At 36.9% G+C, this 17,082-nt stretch overlaps 1 protein-coding gene across 20 annotated transcripts in view; it reads right to left on the bottom strand.

Annotated features, from left to right (window-relative positions):
• Nucleotides 1-17,082, bottom strand: part of BAZ2B (bromodomain adjacent to zinc finger domain 2B) — a 381,759-nt gene that overhangs the window by 352,000 nt on the left and 12,677 nt on the right. For 18 of the 20 annotated variants that reach the window (XM_088021659.1, XM_088021666.1, XM_088021670.1 and 15 more), the window contains exon 3: nt 3,750-3,916. The exons of 1 other annotated variant lie outside the window; for it this stretch is intronic. The gene's annotated coding sequence lies outside the window, so the exon portion shown is untranslated. Of the gene's footprint in view, nt 1-3,749; nt 3,917-7,327; nt 7,473-17,082 lie in introns of those variants that run through there. One more of the 20 variants, XM_088021661.1, reaches the window with a different exon arrangement.

The following is a 17,082-nucleotide window of genomic DNA, read 5'->3' as shown; positions in this document are numbered from 1 at the left end:
TATATCCTCATTTGTGCTTTCTTTACTTGTACTTGTATTCAGGAAGAAATAATTTATTTTCTAAAATGACTTTCTAAGGCAGTGCCTGGCCGGCTCAGTCAGAAGAGTTACATGCAACTGATGAATACTAAACTAATGAGGTACTATATATTGGCTAATTGAATCTAAATTTAAAAAAAAAGCATGTAACTCCTAATCTCAGGGTCATGAGTTCAAGCCCCACATTGGGTGTAGACATTAGTAAAAAAAAAAAAAAAACCTTAAAAAATGAATAATTAAAATGATTTTCTAGGATATAGACCAGAAGCATCTGTTAGATCAAAGGTATATCTTAAAACTTCCACAAGAGATGCTATATTTTTACATGGAATTTCCTGTCAAACAGGCCAAGCTGTCCACATCATGCTTATTCACTAAAATGGAATTTGAGGTTGGATGTATTATTACTTGAAAGAGTTATGAGTAATGTCAAGATCTCCTTATTTTATGCCCTTTTATGTATGCATGTATGTAAGACTGCTTAGTTATTAGTTTTGTTATGTAAATAGTTTCATGAATTTAATCACAGACCTCGATGCTTTTCATAAGAGGTGAGAAATATGACAAAGTGTTTCCACTTAAAAGGTGCAAATAAAATGCATAAAAATGTTCTACTGAGGTTGTATAATTTATTAATAATTTCTAGATACCAAGTAAACTATAAATATTTTTATATTATTTATTATATATATTCTATTATTTTTATTTAGAAAGAATAAGCATCAAAAAAATAAGCATCAATGAATTTTAAAAAGGTAACATTTGGTAACTGACACAAAGTATTACACTTAAGAATAACAAATAGGATATGTATCTTACAACTTTTAACTCACTTTTTAAAATTTACTTTTTATTTTGAAATGATTTCAGACTTATAGTAAAGTTACAAAATAGTACAAACCACTCAGTGCCAAGATCTTGGTTTCTAGATATCATTTTTCAATAAAGGGAACAAGCCTCTGGAAAAATAGCCCATTTAGGGTTGGGACAACGAAAATACAAGATAGAGCAGAGCATTTTATAGTACTAGAAAGCAAGGAAATGCTCACAAAACAAAAGGATGGGGACATGTCAAAAGGCCATAGGAGTTTACCAGGATTCCCAATGGCTAAAACCAGAACTATTTCAGTGATAAAATAAATAATGCACTAGATTTAACCCAAAGAATGAAACAAATATACATGAGTCCATAGAAATATAAAGAATAGAGAAGAGTCAAATATTCATTATAAAGGATGTAGAAACTATCCTGTCCAGGAGGTGAGGCTTAACCTGCCCTGCCCGTGGGCTGGACTTAGTGACTCCCTCCCAAACAGAGTAAGAAAAATTGGAACTCTGTATATAGAGGAGAAACCTGGCAGATACTACCTTATCTAAGATATCAAGATTTAGATCACTAGAGATACCCTGTTGATAGCATCTACTCTCCAATACAATGTGATGAAAAGGGTACTTCACTTCTGCAGTATTTTTTCTAGAAAGCCATAACCCCAGTCTAATCATATATATATATATATATGTACACACACACACACACAACAAACCAAAATTGAGGGACATTCAATTTCACCAGTATCCTCAAAACTGTCAAAGTCATGAAAAATAATTAAAGTTTGAGAAACTGTCACAGACCAAAGGAGATTAGAGAGTGATGACAAATAAATGCAATGTGGTACACTGGATTGATCTTTGAGTAGAAAAGGGACATTACATGAAAAAATTACAAAATGTGATTAAAGTCTGAAGTTTAAAAGTTCACAGAAAACAGGTGAAATCTGAATAAAATCTGGGGTTAATAGTAAAGTGCCAATATTGGTTTAGTTTTCAACAATGTACCACTAAAAATGACAACATCAAAGAAAATTAAATTGGGTGAGAGGTGTACTATCTTTTAAACTTTTCTGTAACTCTCAAATTATTCCAAAATTTAAAAGTTTATTTAAAAAAAATACAATTTCCTTAAACCCTTCACTCAGATTCCCCAAACTTTAACATGTGCTTTATCTGTCTTTCTCCTCCCTCTACACTTTTCTGAATTTGATTAACAAGCTGCAGACATCATTCCCCTTTATAAATATTTCAATATAGTTCCTTAAAAAGGACATTTATCAAAATAAGGAAATTACTATTAACATAGCACTATCCAATTTACAGACTTTCAAATTTTGCCAATTGTTCCATTAACACCCTTTATAGCAGAAATAGAATAAAATAAAATAATTTTTTGTCTTGGCCAATGACTCAGCCCACTGTCATACACTGTATTTGTCACATCTCTTTAGTCTTTGATCTGAAACAAGTTCCTTATTCTCTTTCTTGACCTTGACATTTTTTAAGAGAACAAGCCATTTTGGTGAATTGTTCCTCATTTGGGTTTGACTGATGTTTCTTCATGTTTAAATTCAGGTTACATTTTTGTTTGTTTGTTTGATAAAGTTGGTTTGCATTTTATTTTCTCCTTAAAACACACACACACACGGTTTGCATTTTATTTTCTCCTTAAAACACACACACACACACACACACACACACACACACACAGAAGAAAGCAGATCCACCGAAAATGAGAGTGATATCCAGTCAGTGCTACTAGTAGGATGGGCCGGGGTTTCCACTTCTGTGGTCTGGATGAGGTTTTCTCTTTGTTTGGCTGTATCAGTTTCACCATCTGGTGTTCCAGGTGAGTCGTTCAGTTTTGGTTTCTCCATGAAAGAGCCCCCTTTGGAGTTCACTCTAAGGCCCACATGTTTGTTTCTGCTGCTGAGCTGGTCTGATCAGATGACAATATGGTAAAGGCTTCCACATTTCCAGCTGCCCAGAGTTTCTTTTTTTGTTGTTGTTTGTTTTTATTTTAATTCCAGTATAGGTAACATACAGTGTTATGGAAGTTTCAGGTATACAATACAGTGATTCAACAATTCTATACATTACTCAGTGCTCATCATGATAAGTATACTCTTCAATCTCCATCACCTACTTTCCCCATTCCCCCATCTACCACCTACCTGGGAATCAGCAGTTTGTTCTCCATAGTTAAGGGTTTGTTTCTTGGTTTGTCTGTCTCTTTCTCCCTTGTGTGTTTTGTTTCTTAAATTCCACATGAATGAAATCATATGGTATTTGTCTTTCTCTGACTTATTTCACTTAGCATTATACTCTCTAGCTCCATCCATGTAGTTACAAATGGCAAGATCTCATTCTTTTTCATGCCTGAATAATATTCCATGGTATGTACATACCACTTCTTTATCTATTCATCTATTGAAGGCTACTTCCAAATTTTGGCTGCTGTAAATAGTGCTGCAATACACACAGGGGTGCGTATATCCCTATGAATTGGTGTTTTTGTATATTTTGGGTAAATATTCATTTTTTTAAAAAGATTTTATTTATTTATTTGAAAGACAGCGAGAGAGGGAACACAAGCAGGGGGAGTGGGAAAGGGAGAAGCAGGCTCCCTGAGGAGAAGGAAGCCCAACGTGGGACTTGATCCCAGGACCCCAGGATCATGACCTGAGCTGAAGGCAGACACTTAACCCTCTGAGCCACCCAGGAACCCTTGGGTAAAATTCAGTACTGTGATTACTGGATGGTAGAGTAGTTCTATTTTTAACTTTCAGAAAAACCTCCATACCGTTTCCCACAGTGGCTGTACCAGTTTGCATTCCCACCAACAGGGCAAAAGGGTTCCTTTTTCCCCATATCCTCACCGACTCTTGCTGTTTCTTGTTTCTGATTCCAGCCATTCTGACAGGTGTGGGGTGATAACTCATTGTAGTTCTGATATGCATTTCCATGATGATGAGTAATGTTGAGCATCTTTTCATGTGTCTGTTGGCCATCTGTATGTCTTCTTTGGAGAAATGTCTCTTACTGTCTTTTTTGAAAAATTTTATTTAAATTCCAGTTAGTCAACATACAGTGTAATATTAGTTTCAGGTGTACAATTTAGTGATTCAACACTTACATACAACATCCAGTGCTCATCACAACAAGTGCACCCCTTAATCCCCAACATCCATTTAACCCATCCCCCTACTCCCTCCCCTCTGGTAACCATCAGTTTGTGCTCTATAGTTAGGAGTCTGTTTCTTGCTGTCTCCTTTTTCCCCTATGATCATTTGTTTTGTTTCTTAAATTCCATATATGCGTGAAATCATATGGTATTTTGTCTTCCTCTTATTTTGCTTAGCATAATACTCTCTAGCTCGCTCCACTGTTGATGGTAAGATTTCACTATTTTTTATGGCTAAATAATATTCCAGTGTGTGTGTGTGTGTGTGTGTGTGTGTGTGTGCACGTGCGTGTGTATATACACTTTATTTTTTTACAGATTTATTTACTTGAGAGAGAGAGAGCAAGAGACCATGAGTAGGGGGCCGGGGTAGAGGGAGAGAGAGAATCTCAAGCAGACTCTGCGCTGAATGCAAGCCCAATGCAGAACTCCATCTCATGACCCCGAGATCATGACCTGAGCCATAATCAAGGTTGGATACTTAACCAACTAGCCACCCAGTGGCCTCTGTACTTCTTCTCTTCTTCCTTTTCTTCCTCCTCCTCCTCTTCTTTTAAAGATTTTATTTAGTTTTTGACAGAGAGAGTGACAGTGAGAGAGGGAACACAGGCAGGGGGAGTGGGAGGAGAAGCAGACTTCCCACGGAGCAAGGAGCCTGATGCGGGGCTGGATCCCAGGACCCTGGGATCATGACCTGAGCCGAAGTCAGACGCTTAACAACTGAGCCACCCAGGCATTCCGTACCACTTCTTCTTTATCCATTCATCAGTTGATGGACATTTGGGCTCTTTTCATAATTTGGCTATTGTAGATAATGCTGCTATAAACATCAGGGTGCATGTATGTATCCCTTCAATTTGTATTTTTGTATTCTCTGGGTAAATAGTGCAATTGCCAGATCACAGGATGGTTTTATTCTCAACTTTTTAAGGAACCTCTAGACTGTTTACCAGAGTGGTTGCACCAGTTTGCATTCTCACCAACAGCATAAGAGGGTTCCCCTTTCTCCACATCCTTTCCAACACCTGAGTTTCTTATGCTATTAATTTTAGCCATTCTGACCAGTGTGAGGTGATATCTCATTGCAGTTTTGATTTGTTTCTCTGATGAGTGATGTTGAGCACCTTTTCATATATCTGTTGGTCATCTGTATATCTTCTTTGGAAAAATGTCTCTTCATGTCATCTGTCCATTTTTTAATTGAATTATTTTTGAGGTGTTGAGTTGTATTAGTTCTTTATATATTTTGGAAACTAACCCTTTATCAGATATGTCATTTGCAAATATCTTTTCCTATTCTGTAGGTTGCCTTTTAGTTTTGTTGATTGGTCCCTTCACTGTGCAGAAGCTTTTTATTTGATGTAGTCCCAGTAATTTATTTTTGCTTTTGTTTCCCTTGTCTTAGGAGACATACCTAGAAATATGTTGCTACCGATGTTGTCAGAGAAATTACTGCCTGTGTTCTCTTCTAAGAGTTTTATGGTTTCAGGCCTCACATTTAGATACTTAACCCAATTTGAATTTTTGTGTATAAGAAAGTGGTCCAGTTTCATTCTTTGGCATGTAGCTGTCCAGTTTTCCCAACATCATTTGTTGAAGAGACTATCAGGATGCATGATGTCTATTTGTCCCATTACTAATAATGTTAACTTTGACAACTTGGTTAAGTTGGTGCCTCAACTGTAAAGTTGCTCTTTTTTTCCTTTAGTGATTAATAAGTATCTTGTGGGGAGGTATTTTGACACTGTAAAACTATCCACCTTTGTCATCAACTCTTCATGTTCTAGGTGTAGGATCCATTGATGATTCCTGCCTGAAACATTTCCTGGCTATTTTTACATATTTGTATTTCTATATGAATTCTACATCAACTTGTCTAGCTCTATAAAAAAAAGCATGTTGGCGGGAGCCTGGGTGGCTCATTCAGTTAAGCGTCTGCCTTCGGCTCAGGTCATGATCCCAGGGTCCTGGGATGGAGCCCCATGTCGGGCTCCCTGCTCAGCGAGGAGCCTCCTTCTCCCTCTGCCTGCCGCTCCCTCTGCTTGTGCTATCTCTCTCTGTGTCAAATAAATATATAAAAAATCTTAAAAAAAAAAAGCATGTTGGCATTTTTTTGAGATTATGTTAAAATTACAAATTAAAGAGAACTTTTTCATTTGTTCAAATCTATGTATCTTTCTGAAGTATTTTAAAGTTTTCTTTAAATAGCTTTTGTATACTTGTTATATTTATTCCTAAGTATTTTATCTTCTTTGTTGGTATTTAATTGGGGTTTTCCCTACGACTATATCCTCTAACTGGTAAATGTCTGTATATGTAAAGGATTTTAAGTTCTATTGAATTATATTAAAGGCTAATTTTATAGCTTGCTGGGTACTGAATTATTTTATTGTTTGAGTTAGTTACATAACATAAAATGATTCTCTAGGTCAGGAGTCCAAAATCTTTTTCTATAAAATGTCAGAATATTTTCAGCTTTGTTGGGTCAAACCACTTTTACAACTATCCAACTGTGACAGTGGAAGGAAAAGTAACTACCAGGCAATGCACAAACAAAATGATATGACCAGATTTGGCCACTGGGCTACTTTACTGATCCCTGCTCTAGGGTTTTCCAGGTATACTATCTTATCTGCAAATAGAGTTTTCTTATTTTCTAATTGTTACGCCTCTACTGATTGCTCTTTTTTAATTGCATTGCCGAATATCTCCAGTAAAATGTTGAACAGTAGCGGAGTTACTGGATATCTTTGCCTTGTTCCTAATGGTAGTAGTGAAAATACCCTTAGTGTTTCCCATTATGATGATGTTAAAATATCCATCAATTCCTATTTGTTGAGTGTTTTTACTAAGTGTTGATTTTTGAAGGTCATTTCAGCATCTATATATGATTTGTCTCTTTGTATTCAATATGGGATATATTAATGGGTTTCCTAATATTTAACCAACTTTGTGTCCCTAAAAGAATCCTACATGGTCATGGTGTATTATTTTCTTAATGTGGTATTGGAATTTGTTAAGTAACACTTTATCTAGTACTTTGTATCAGTATTTATAATTGAATTTGGTCTATAATTTCTTTTTTGTATTTTCTTTAAAAATTGGTATTATTCATTTTCAGTGATCTGGAACAATTTATAGAGCATTGAGGCTATTTGGTGTTTAGATGTTTCATAAAATATCCTCATGGTACCATGTGGACCTGGTGCTTTTTTAGAAAGCAGGTCTTTGATATCTTTATGTCTTTAAAGAAATTAGACTAATTCGGGGTACCTGGGTGACTTTGGTAAGCATCCGACTCATGATTTTTGGCTAAGGTCATGATCTCAGGATTGTGAGATGAAGCCCTACATTGGGCTCTGGGCGGGGCTTGGAGCCTGCTTAAGATTCTCTCTCTCCCTCTCCCTCTGTCACTCCTCTCTCTCCTTCTCGCTCTCTCACCCGCTGCCTCTCTAAAAAAAAAAAAAAAAATTAGGTTATCTCAAATAAACAGTATTTACCTTGGAAATTATCTTTTTCATTTAGGTTTTCAATTATATTTAAAGAGAGGTCTGCAAAGGAGGTTCTTATATTTTTTAAAATTTGAGTTATAATTCCTGTATCATAAAATTGAACTTTTTACACTGTTATGGGCTGAACTGTGTCCCCTCTCCCTCCAAATTCATATGCTGAATTCATCTAGTACCTCAGAACGTAAATATATTTGGAGACAAGGCCTTTAAAGTAATTAAGGTAAAATGAGGACATACGGATGGGCTCTAATTCAGTATTACTGGTCCTTATCAGAAGAGGAGATTAGAACACAGACAACGCACAGACCAAGAAATGACCATGTAAGGACACAGTGAGAACACAGCCATCTACAAGCCAAGGTCAGGCCTCAGAATAAAATCAACACTGCTGACACCTTCATCTCAGACTTCCAGCCTCCAGAAGTGTGAGAAATAAATTCCATTGTTTAAGTCACTCAGTCTGTGGCATTTATGATGGTAGCCCTAGTACATAAAATATACATATATATACAATTCAATGGTTTTAGGTGTATTCACATGTTTATGCAACCATCACCATTGTGTAATTCTAAAGCATTTTCATCACTCCAAAAAGAAATCCTGTACCCGTCAGCTATCACTCCCAATTTCTGCTTTCTACAGTCCCTGGAAACCATTAAATCTATTTTCTATCTCCTTACGTGTTGCTATCCATTTGTCCTAGAATCCACTGTTGAAAATACTTTTCTTTCCCTATTGAATTGTCTTGGCATCCTTGGTGAAAATAAACTGACCATAAAGATGTTATTTTTGTACTTTTTCTTTTTTCATTTTTTAAAAAATTTTATTATGTTAATCAGTGTACTTTTTTTTTTTTTGACAGAGGTGGCACCTGTGCATGTGCACAAGTGGGGAGTTGGGAGGGGCAGAGGGGGAGAGAGCGAATCTTAAGCAGGCTCCATACCCACCACAGAGTTTGGCACGGGGCTTGATCTCACAACCCTGAGATCACGACCTGAGCCACCCAGGAACCCCTATTTTTGTAGCTTCAATTCTATTCCATGGATCTATTCCATGTCTATCTTTACGTCTGGGTTTTTTTGTTGGTTTTTTTGTGGAGGGTAAGGGCTAATAGACATTTTCATCAACTGAAACAATTTTTATTCTCATTTCCTGTTTTCTTTTGAAATTAGTTTTATGTGGTTCATGTTGCTGTCACCTCTGTACTTCTGTGAACAGACTGACTGGAGCAGTTTCTAAGATTCCTATATCTTATACCAGATAGAATGTTCTCTGCTTTGAGTAAAGAATGATTTCTTTACTGACGGGATTTGGGGGGCAGGGCAATGTGAAGGGATTTGCCCTTCTGTTTTTAAAAATATTCTTCTGATGATGCCTGGGTGGCTCAGTTGGTTAAGCGTCTGCCTTCGGCTCGGGTCATGATCCCAGGGTCCTGGGATCGAGTCTTTCATTGGGCTCCCTGCTCAGCGGGGAGCCTGCTTCTCCCTCTGCCTGCTGCTCCCCCTGGCACCCCTCCTCAAAGTGATTTTAATCAGTCTTAAGCCTGTCACTAGCTCCCTTTTTGTCCTCTGCAATTTTATGCAGACCACTCTTGCTCTCCACCATGGCTTGTACAGAGGCCTGAATGATGGCTTGTTATGATTGGGTATACATTTTTCTATTTACAGATAACATGTAGTTTGAACACTCTCTTTGTTCTAGTTATGTTAAAACATGGGTTATGTGTAGTTTTATTTTTTTTTTTTTTGGAGGATATGTGGGGAGATTCAGATTCATGCATTTGTTGTTACTCCAGTTATCTAGATTTTAATACTTTTTTTTTAAAAGATTTTATTTATTTGACAGAGAGAGAGAGAGAGACAGCTAGAGAGGGAACACAAGTGGAGGAGTCAGAGAGGGAGAAGCAGGCTCCTGGCTGAGCAGGGAGCCTGATGTGGGGCTCGATCCCAGGTCATGACCTGAGCCGAAGGCAGACGCTTAATGAATGAGCCACCCAGGCGCCCCTAGATTTTAATACTTTTGTAAATATTGTTTGTTTTTCCTGGATGAAGAACTGTCAGGCTCTTAATGGTTTGAGACATTTTTACTCTAGTACCACAATGATAATACTGCTTGACAGTAATATTGAAACTGACTAATCTTCACTGACTCAGTGTTCCATATAGTATAAAGTGTATTATTATAGATACTGTACTTTTACCATGGCATTCAAATAATTCATAAACCATGTGGTATGTAATCAGTAATGACAACTGTAGAAGAAACATTGTTAACTAAATGCAAAATAATACAAGTCTTACATTCAAAAGGAGATACTTTAAGATTTTTTCTTTTTCTTTTTTTTTTTTTTTTGACACAGAGAGAGAGACAGCAAGAGAGGGAACACAAGCAGTGGCAGCGGGAGAGGGAGAAGCAGGCTCCTGGCTGAGCCAGGAGCCCGATGTGGGGCTCGATCCCAGGACCCTGGGATCATGACCTGAGCTGAAGGCAGACACTTAATGACTGAGCCACCCAGGTGCCCAGAGATACTTTATTTTTTTTAAGGTTCTCTTGCCACTAGGAAAATTATTTTTCTTTAAACAGTCAAGTTTAATAAATTAGTAGTTTATCACAATTTCTATATGAGGGTATCTTATTCATAGTCCATACTACTTTTGGCTTTTCTTGAGCTTTATTTATCAGAACACAGCCCATGTAAAAAACCTAATGACCATAATATTAAAAATAAAATGTCAAATGAAATTATTTCCTTATATCTTAAAGAATGTTTACCTATACTTAATAGAAATTAACCTGGAATTAGTTTTAGTAAAAGGTATTTTGCTTTAGTAAAGATGTTTCTTTAAATTCCTGTGACTTAGTATTTTTATTCTTGGAGCTACAATAGCATTCCTTAAGTGTTACTGCACTGATTTTATTTTATATAGGAGTTAGAACTGACTATTGGGAATTTGGTTCTATTGGGATTCAGGTTCTATCAGTTAAATAATATGTGATCTTAGGTAAATAACTTTGCCTCTCTCAGCTGTTTTTTTATATGAAATATGTAATTAATTTGATAATATCTATTATGAGAGGTTGTGAAAGGTTTAATTAGTGTTTCCAAAATACTTTTAAATATTTGAATGAAAAGACTCAATGCAAATTACCAATAATTATCATTTGGGCTAGTGCCTGTTACTCTGCTAACCACCACTGCCAGAGCACTCAGTGTGTTATCTTATGAAACTAAGTGTATCAAAAACCTACTATTTCCCTCAATATAAAACCATTTTATTAATAGGTATAGCTGTATCTCATACATATACATATGTATTATTTAACTTTCTATCAAATACTATGCACTATATAGTATTATAAACAGTCTTTTTTTAAAAAAAAGATTTTATTTATTTTTGTGAGAGAGCATGCGTGCATGAGCAGGGGGGAGGGGCAGAGGGAAAAGTAGACTCCCTGCTGAGCAGGGAGCCCAAAGTGGGGCTCGATCCCAGGACCCTGGGATCATAACCTGAGCCAAAGGTAGATGTTTAACCGACTGAGCCACCCAGGCGCCCAACAGTTTTTTTGTGAAACCAGAACACAGCACAGGATATGAACATAAAGTTTTCCAATACTGTGTCTTACCAAGTACCTCAAAATAATGAATTTGTTTTAAATAAATCATAAATACAAGTAATCCTAGAGAGCTGGCTGTTCACCTTTTAGATAAATTTTCTTTTAAAAAGCTTTGAGGGGTGCTTGGGTGGCTCAGTTGTTAAGCATCTCTGCCTTCGGCTCAGGTCATGATCTCAGGGTCCTGGGATCGAGCCAAGTATCGGGCTCCCTGCTCACTGGGAAGCCTGCTTCTCCCTCTCCCACTCCCCCTGGGCTTGTGTTCCTTCTCTGTCTCTCTCTCTGTCAAATAAATAAATAAAATATTTAAAAAAAAAAAAGCTTTGAGAATTTCACTTTAATATTGCATTTCTATTTCATATCTTCAACATCTATGATAATTTGAATGATATATAGAACATTTTATTCATATATTTTGAAAAATCTGTGTTTTGTATTTATTTATTATTTTTTTAGATTTTTTATTTATTTATTTGACAGAGAGACACAGTAAGAGAGGGAACACAAGCAGGGGGAGTGGGAGAGGGAGAGAGAGAGGGAACACAAGCAGGGGGAGTGGGAGAGGGAGAAGCAGGCTTCCCACGGAGCAGGGAGCCCGATGTGGGGCTCGATCCCAGGACTCTGAGATCATGACCCGAGCCGAAGGCAGCCACCTAACCGACTGAGCCACCCAGGTGCCCCTCAACTTAACTATTTAAAAGTCTTTTTCAAACCAGGTTCCTATAAAAATTTTTAAATGTCAATTTCTTCCTTTTAAAAAAAGATACCATAACTCAATGAGTTGCTATTCAAACACATAGAATACAAATATTTGAATAATGACTTGCTATTAAACTCAGAAGTTTATTTGTAAATGGCAATTTCTACCACAAACACTAATTTAAATATAATAAAGTCTGTTTGCAACAACATGGATGGAGCTAGAGAGTATAATGTTAAGTAAAATAAATTAGACAAAGAGAAATAACATGATTTCACTCAAATGTGGAATTTAAGAAACAAAAGAACAAGCAGAGGAAAAAAGAGACAAACCAAAAAACACTCTTAAGTATAGAGAACAAACTGATAGTTACCAGAAGATAGGTGGGGGGAAGGATGAGTGAAACAGGTGAGGGGGATTAAGAGTACACTTAATCAAGATGAGCACTGAATAATGGATAGAATTGTTGAATCACTATATTGTACACCTGAAACTTCTATAACACTGTATGTTAACTATACTGGAATTAAAATTAAAAAAAAATAATAAGTAATAAAGTACGGCAAGTCAAAGATTCTACTTGTGTCCCTAATATCAGGCAGCAATTCACAAAATAATTATGTAAGAGTAAATTCTATTAATTGTAAATTCCACTTCGAATCTTTTCATACTATTTATTTTCTACTACTATTATTCATTACTACTTATTCTATACCATCTGATTTAGTTAGGTGGGGCTGCTACAACAAAAATACCATAGACTGGGTGGCTTAAACAACACGTTTCGCACACTTCTGGAGGCTGGGAAGTCCAACATGAATGTGCCTGGTGAAGCTCCATTTGCTGGGTTATAGATTGCTGCCTTATCATCATGTATTCCATGGTTCTCTCCTCCTCCTTCTTCTTATAAGGGCACTAATCCCATTATGAGGGTCCCACCATCATAACACAGGCTAAACCTAATTATTTCCTCAAGTTCCCACTTCTTAATACCATCACATTATGGATTAGGGTTTCAACATATGATTTGGGAGAGGGGGGAATGTTTATCTTAATTCATAACACTAATAACAGGATGAAAAATTTCTCAATCTCGTAAAGAGGTAGTCTAATTTTTTAAGAAAAAAGATATTCAGGGGCACCTGGGTGGCTCACTCGGTTAAGCCTCTACCTTCAGCTCAGGTCATGATCCTGCAGTCCTTGGATTGAGCCCCATGACAGGCTCCCTGCTCAGTGGGGAGTCTGCTTCTGCCTCCCCTCCCCACGCCCCACTCCTGCTCTCTCACTCAGTCTCTCTCTCAAATAAATAAATCTTTAAAAAAAAGAAAAGAAGATGTTCAAGTAGAATTTACATTACATATACATATTGTAGGTGTTCCATATATTTCATGGTTAAATTAAACATGATCTAATTATCAAAAATGCTAGAGCAAATTTAACTAGCAAACAAACTGATTAAAGAAAAATACTACAGGGGCACCTGGGTGGCTCTGTTACTTGGGTGACCGACTCTTGATTTCGGCTCAGGTCATGATCTCAGGGTCATGAGATCAAGCCCTGCATCAGGCTCTGCACTTAGCACAGAGTCAGCTTGAGAGTCTCTCCTCCTTTCCCTCTGCCCCCTGCTTGCACTATCTCTCTGTAAAAAAATCTTAAAACATAAAAAGAAAATGAAAATACTACAAAACTTCATTTTGATGTGAACAGAGCAATGCTTAATATTTTTTTTAAAAGATTTTATTTATTTATTTGTCAGAGAGAGAGAGAGAGAGAGAGAGAGAGCGCGGGTGGGCACAAGCAGGGGGAGGAGCAGCCTCCCCATTGAGCAAGAAGACCGATGCAGGACTCGATCCTACGACCCTGGGATCATGACCTGAGTGGATGGCAGATGCTTAACCAACTGAGCCACGAAGGCACCCCGCAATGCTTAATTTTTAATAAAAACTACAGATTTAAAAAATTTCTAATGGCAATCCAAAATATTATAAAGTATTCTATAAATTAAATCTAAATGTGATTAATGTCATAATCATCAGCCACCAAGAAAAAGACATTTATTATAAAATAAAATTTATATATACATCTCACATTGCAAATATTAAAAGAGAATGCATTCAGTTATAAATACAAACATCGAATCTGCTAATTTTAAAAAACTTTTACTTATTCACTTGAGAGAGTGAGAGCGAGAGAGAAAAGCAGACTGGCCACTGAGCAGGGAGCCCAGTGTGGGGCTCAATCCCAGGACCCTGAGATCATGACCTTAGCCGAAGGCAGACGCCTCACCTACTGAGCTACCCAGGTGCCCATAGAATTTAATTTTTATTTTTTTCTCTAAGTAGTAATTTTTTCTTTAAGTACTATTGGTTATTTTAAGATTTTCCTGGATTTTTAAAAAAAGGCTTTATGTTTCAAGAGCAGTTTTAGAATTGAAACTGGGAAAAGTGCAAACATTTTTCATATACATCCTGCCACCACACATGCATGGCCTTCCATTTTCAAAACCACTTACCAAAATGGCTTTTTTCCCCCCCACAGATGAACCTATATTTACACATCATTATCACTCTAAGTCCACTGTTTACCTTAGAGTTCACTTTTGCTATTGTATATTCTATGTTTGGACAAAAGTATAGTGACATATATTCATCATTATTACATTGTAAAGAGTATTTCCATTGCCCTACAAATCCTCTATGGTATGTCTATTCATCTCTCCCCAATACTACTTCTGGCAACCACAAATCTTTCTTGTCTCCAGATTGCCTTTTCCAAAATGTCATATATTTGAACTCATATAATATGTAGCCTTTTCAGAATGATGGCTTTCACTTAGAAATATGCATTTAAGTTTCCTCCCTGTCTTTTCATCACTTGAAGCTCATTTTGTTTTTAGCTGTGAATAATATTCGACTGCCTGGATATTCCACAGTTTATTTACCCATTCATCTACTAAAGGACATCTTAGTTACTTCCAAAATTAGCACTTATGAATAAAGCTGCTATAAACATTCATGTGCAGGTTTTTCTATGGACATAAATTTTCAAATCCTTTGGGTAAATACCAAGTAATGTGAGTGCTCGATAGTGGTAAGACTATGTTTCATTTTGTAAAAAAATTTTCATTTTGTAAGAAGTTATCTTCCAGGGGCGCCTGAGTGGCTCAGTTGGTTAAGCGACTGCCTTCGGCTCAGGTCATGATCCTGGAGTCCCGGGATCGAGTCCCGCGTCGGGCTTCCTGCTCAGCAGGGAGTCTGCTTCTCCCTCTGACCCTCTTCCCTCTCGTGCTTTCTATCTCTCATTCTCTCTCTCAAATAAATAAATAAAATCTTTAAAAAAAAAAAAAAAGAAGTTATCTTCCAGGGCACCTGGGTGGCTTGGTAGGTTAAGCCTCTGCCTTTGGCTCAGGTCATGATCCCAGGGTCCTGGGACTGAGCCCCACGTTGGGCTCTCTGCTCAGCAGGGAGCCTGCTTCTCCCTCTCCCTCTGCCTGCTGCTTCCCCTGCTTATGCTCTAACAAATAAAATCCTTAAAAAAAAAAAAAAAGAAGAAGTTATCTTCCAATGTGGCTGTACCATTTTGCATTCCCACCAGAATTACATGAGAGTTCCTGGGGCTCCACTTCCTTGTCAGCATTTGGTATTATCAGTGTTCTGAATATGGGCTATTCTAACAGGTATTCAGTGCTAACTCACTGTTTTTAATTTGTAGTTCCCTGATGACATATGATGTGGGGTATCTTTTCATATGCTTATCTGCTATCTGTATATCTTCTTTGGTGATGTGTCTGTTAAGGTCCTCGGCTCATTTTAAAATTCGGTTATTTTCTTATTGCTAAGTTTTAGGTATTTGTATATTTTGGATAACAGTCCTTTATCAGACTTGTCTTTGGCAACTATTTTCTCCCAGTCTAGGGCCTGACTTCTCACTGTCTTGACACCATCTTTCACAGGGCCAAAGTTTTTAATTTTAATGAAGTCCAGCTTATCAATTATTTCTCTCATGGACCTTGTCTTTGGAGTTTTATTTAAAAAGGCATAACCAGGGGCACCTGGCTGGCTCAGCTGGTAGGGCATGTGACTCTTGATCTCCAGGTTGTAAGTTCAAGCCCCACACTGGGTGCAGATTACTTAAAAATAAAATCTTAAAAAAAAAAAGGCATAACCATATCCACAGTCTCTAGGTTTTGTCCTGTTTTGTCTTCTATAGTTGTATAGTCTTGCCATTTTATACTAGGCCTATGATCCATTTTGAATTAATTTTGATTAAGGGTGTAAAGTGTGTATCTAGTTCCTTTTTTTTGGCATGTGGATATGCAGTTGGTCCAGCACCATTTTTGAAGCAACTATCTTTGTTCATTGTATTGCCTTTGGAACTTTGTCAAAGATCAGTTGACTTATCTCTCTTCTGTTCCATTGATCTATGTTTATTTTTTTGCTAATACCACACTGCTGTGATTACTGTAATTATATAGTAAGTCTAAAATTTTGGGTAGCATCAGTCCTCCAAGTTTGTTCTTCTTCTCCAATATTATGTTGGTTATTCTGAATTTTTTTTTTAAGACTTTATTTGAGAGAGAGAAAGATCATGAGCAGGGGAGAGGGGAGAGGGAGAAGCAGGCTCTCCATTGAGCAGGGAGCCCAAGGTGGGGCTCAATCCCAGGACCCAGGGGTCATGACCTGAGCTGAAGGCAGATGCTTAACTGATTGAGACACCCAGGTGCCCTATTCTGAATTTTCTGAATAAACTTCAGAATCAGTTTGTCAATGTCCATGAAATGGCTTGCTGGGATTTTGAGGGGACAGCACTGATTTTATAGATCAAGTTGGGAAGAACTAACCTCTTGACAATATTGAATATTCCTATCCATGAACATGAAATCTCTCTCCATTTATTTAGGTCTTTGATTTGTTGATCAGAATTTTAAAGTTTTCCTCATATAGAGCTTATACATATTTTGTTAGAGTTATACCCAAGTATTTCTTTTGGAGAGCATTTCTTTTTGGATACACTGTAAATGGCATTGAATTTTTAATTTTAAATTCTACGTGTTCATTACTGGTATATATAATGGAAAGTAACTGACTTTTGTATATTAACCTTATACCCTGCAACCTTACTATAATCACTTATTAGCACCAAGTTTTTTCGGTTCTTTCAGATTTTTTACATAGACAGCCATATCATCTGCAAATAAAAAGTTT

The sequence above is a fragment of the Eumetopias jubatus genome, unplaced genomic scaffold (genome assembly GCF_037043125.1).
Source record: "Eumetopias jubatus isolate StellerSeaLion01/CBP00866 unplaced genomic scaffold, mEumJub1_p1.0 scaffold_3, whole genome shotgun sequence".
NCBI classification, from domain to species: Eukaryota; Metazoa; Chordata; class Mammalia; order Carnivora; family Otariidae; genus Eumetopias; species Eumetopias jubatus.
This window is presented reverse-complemented; position numbering and strand designations above follow the sequence as displayed.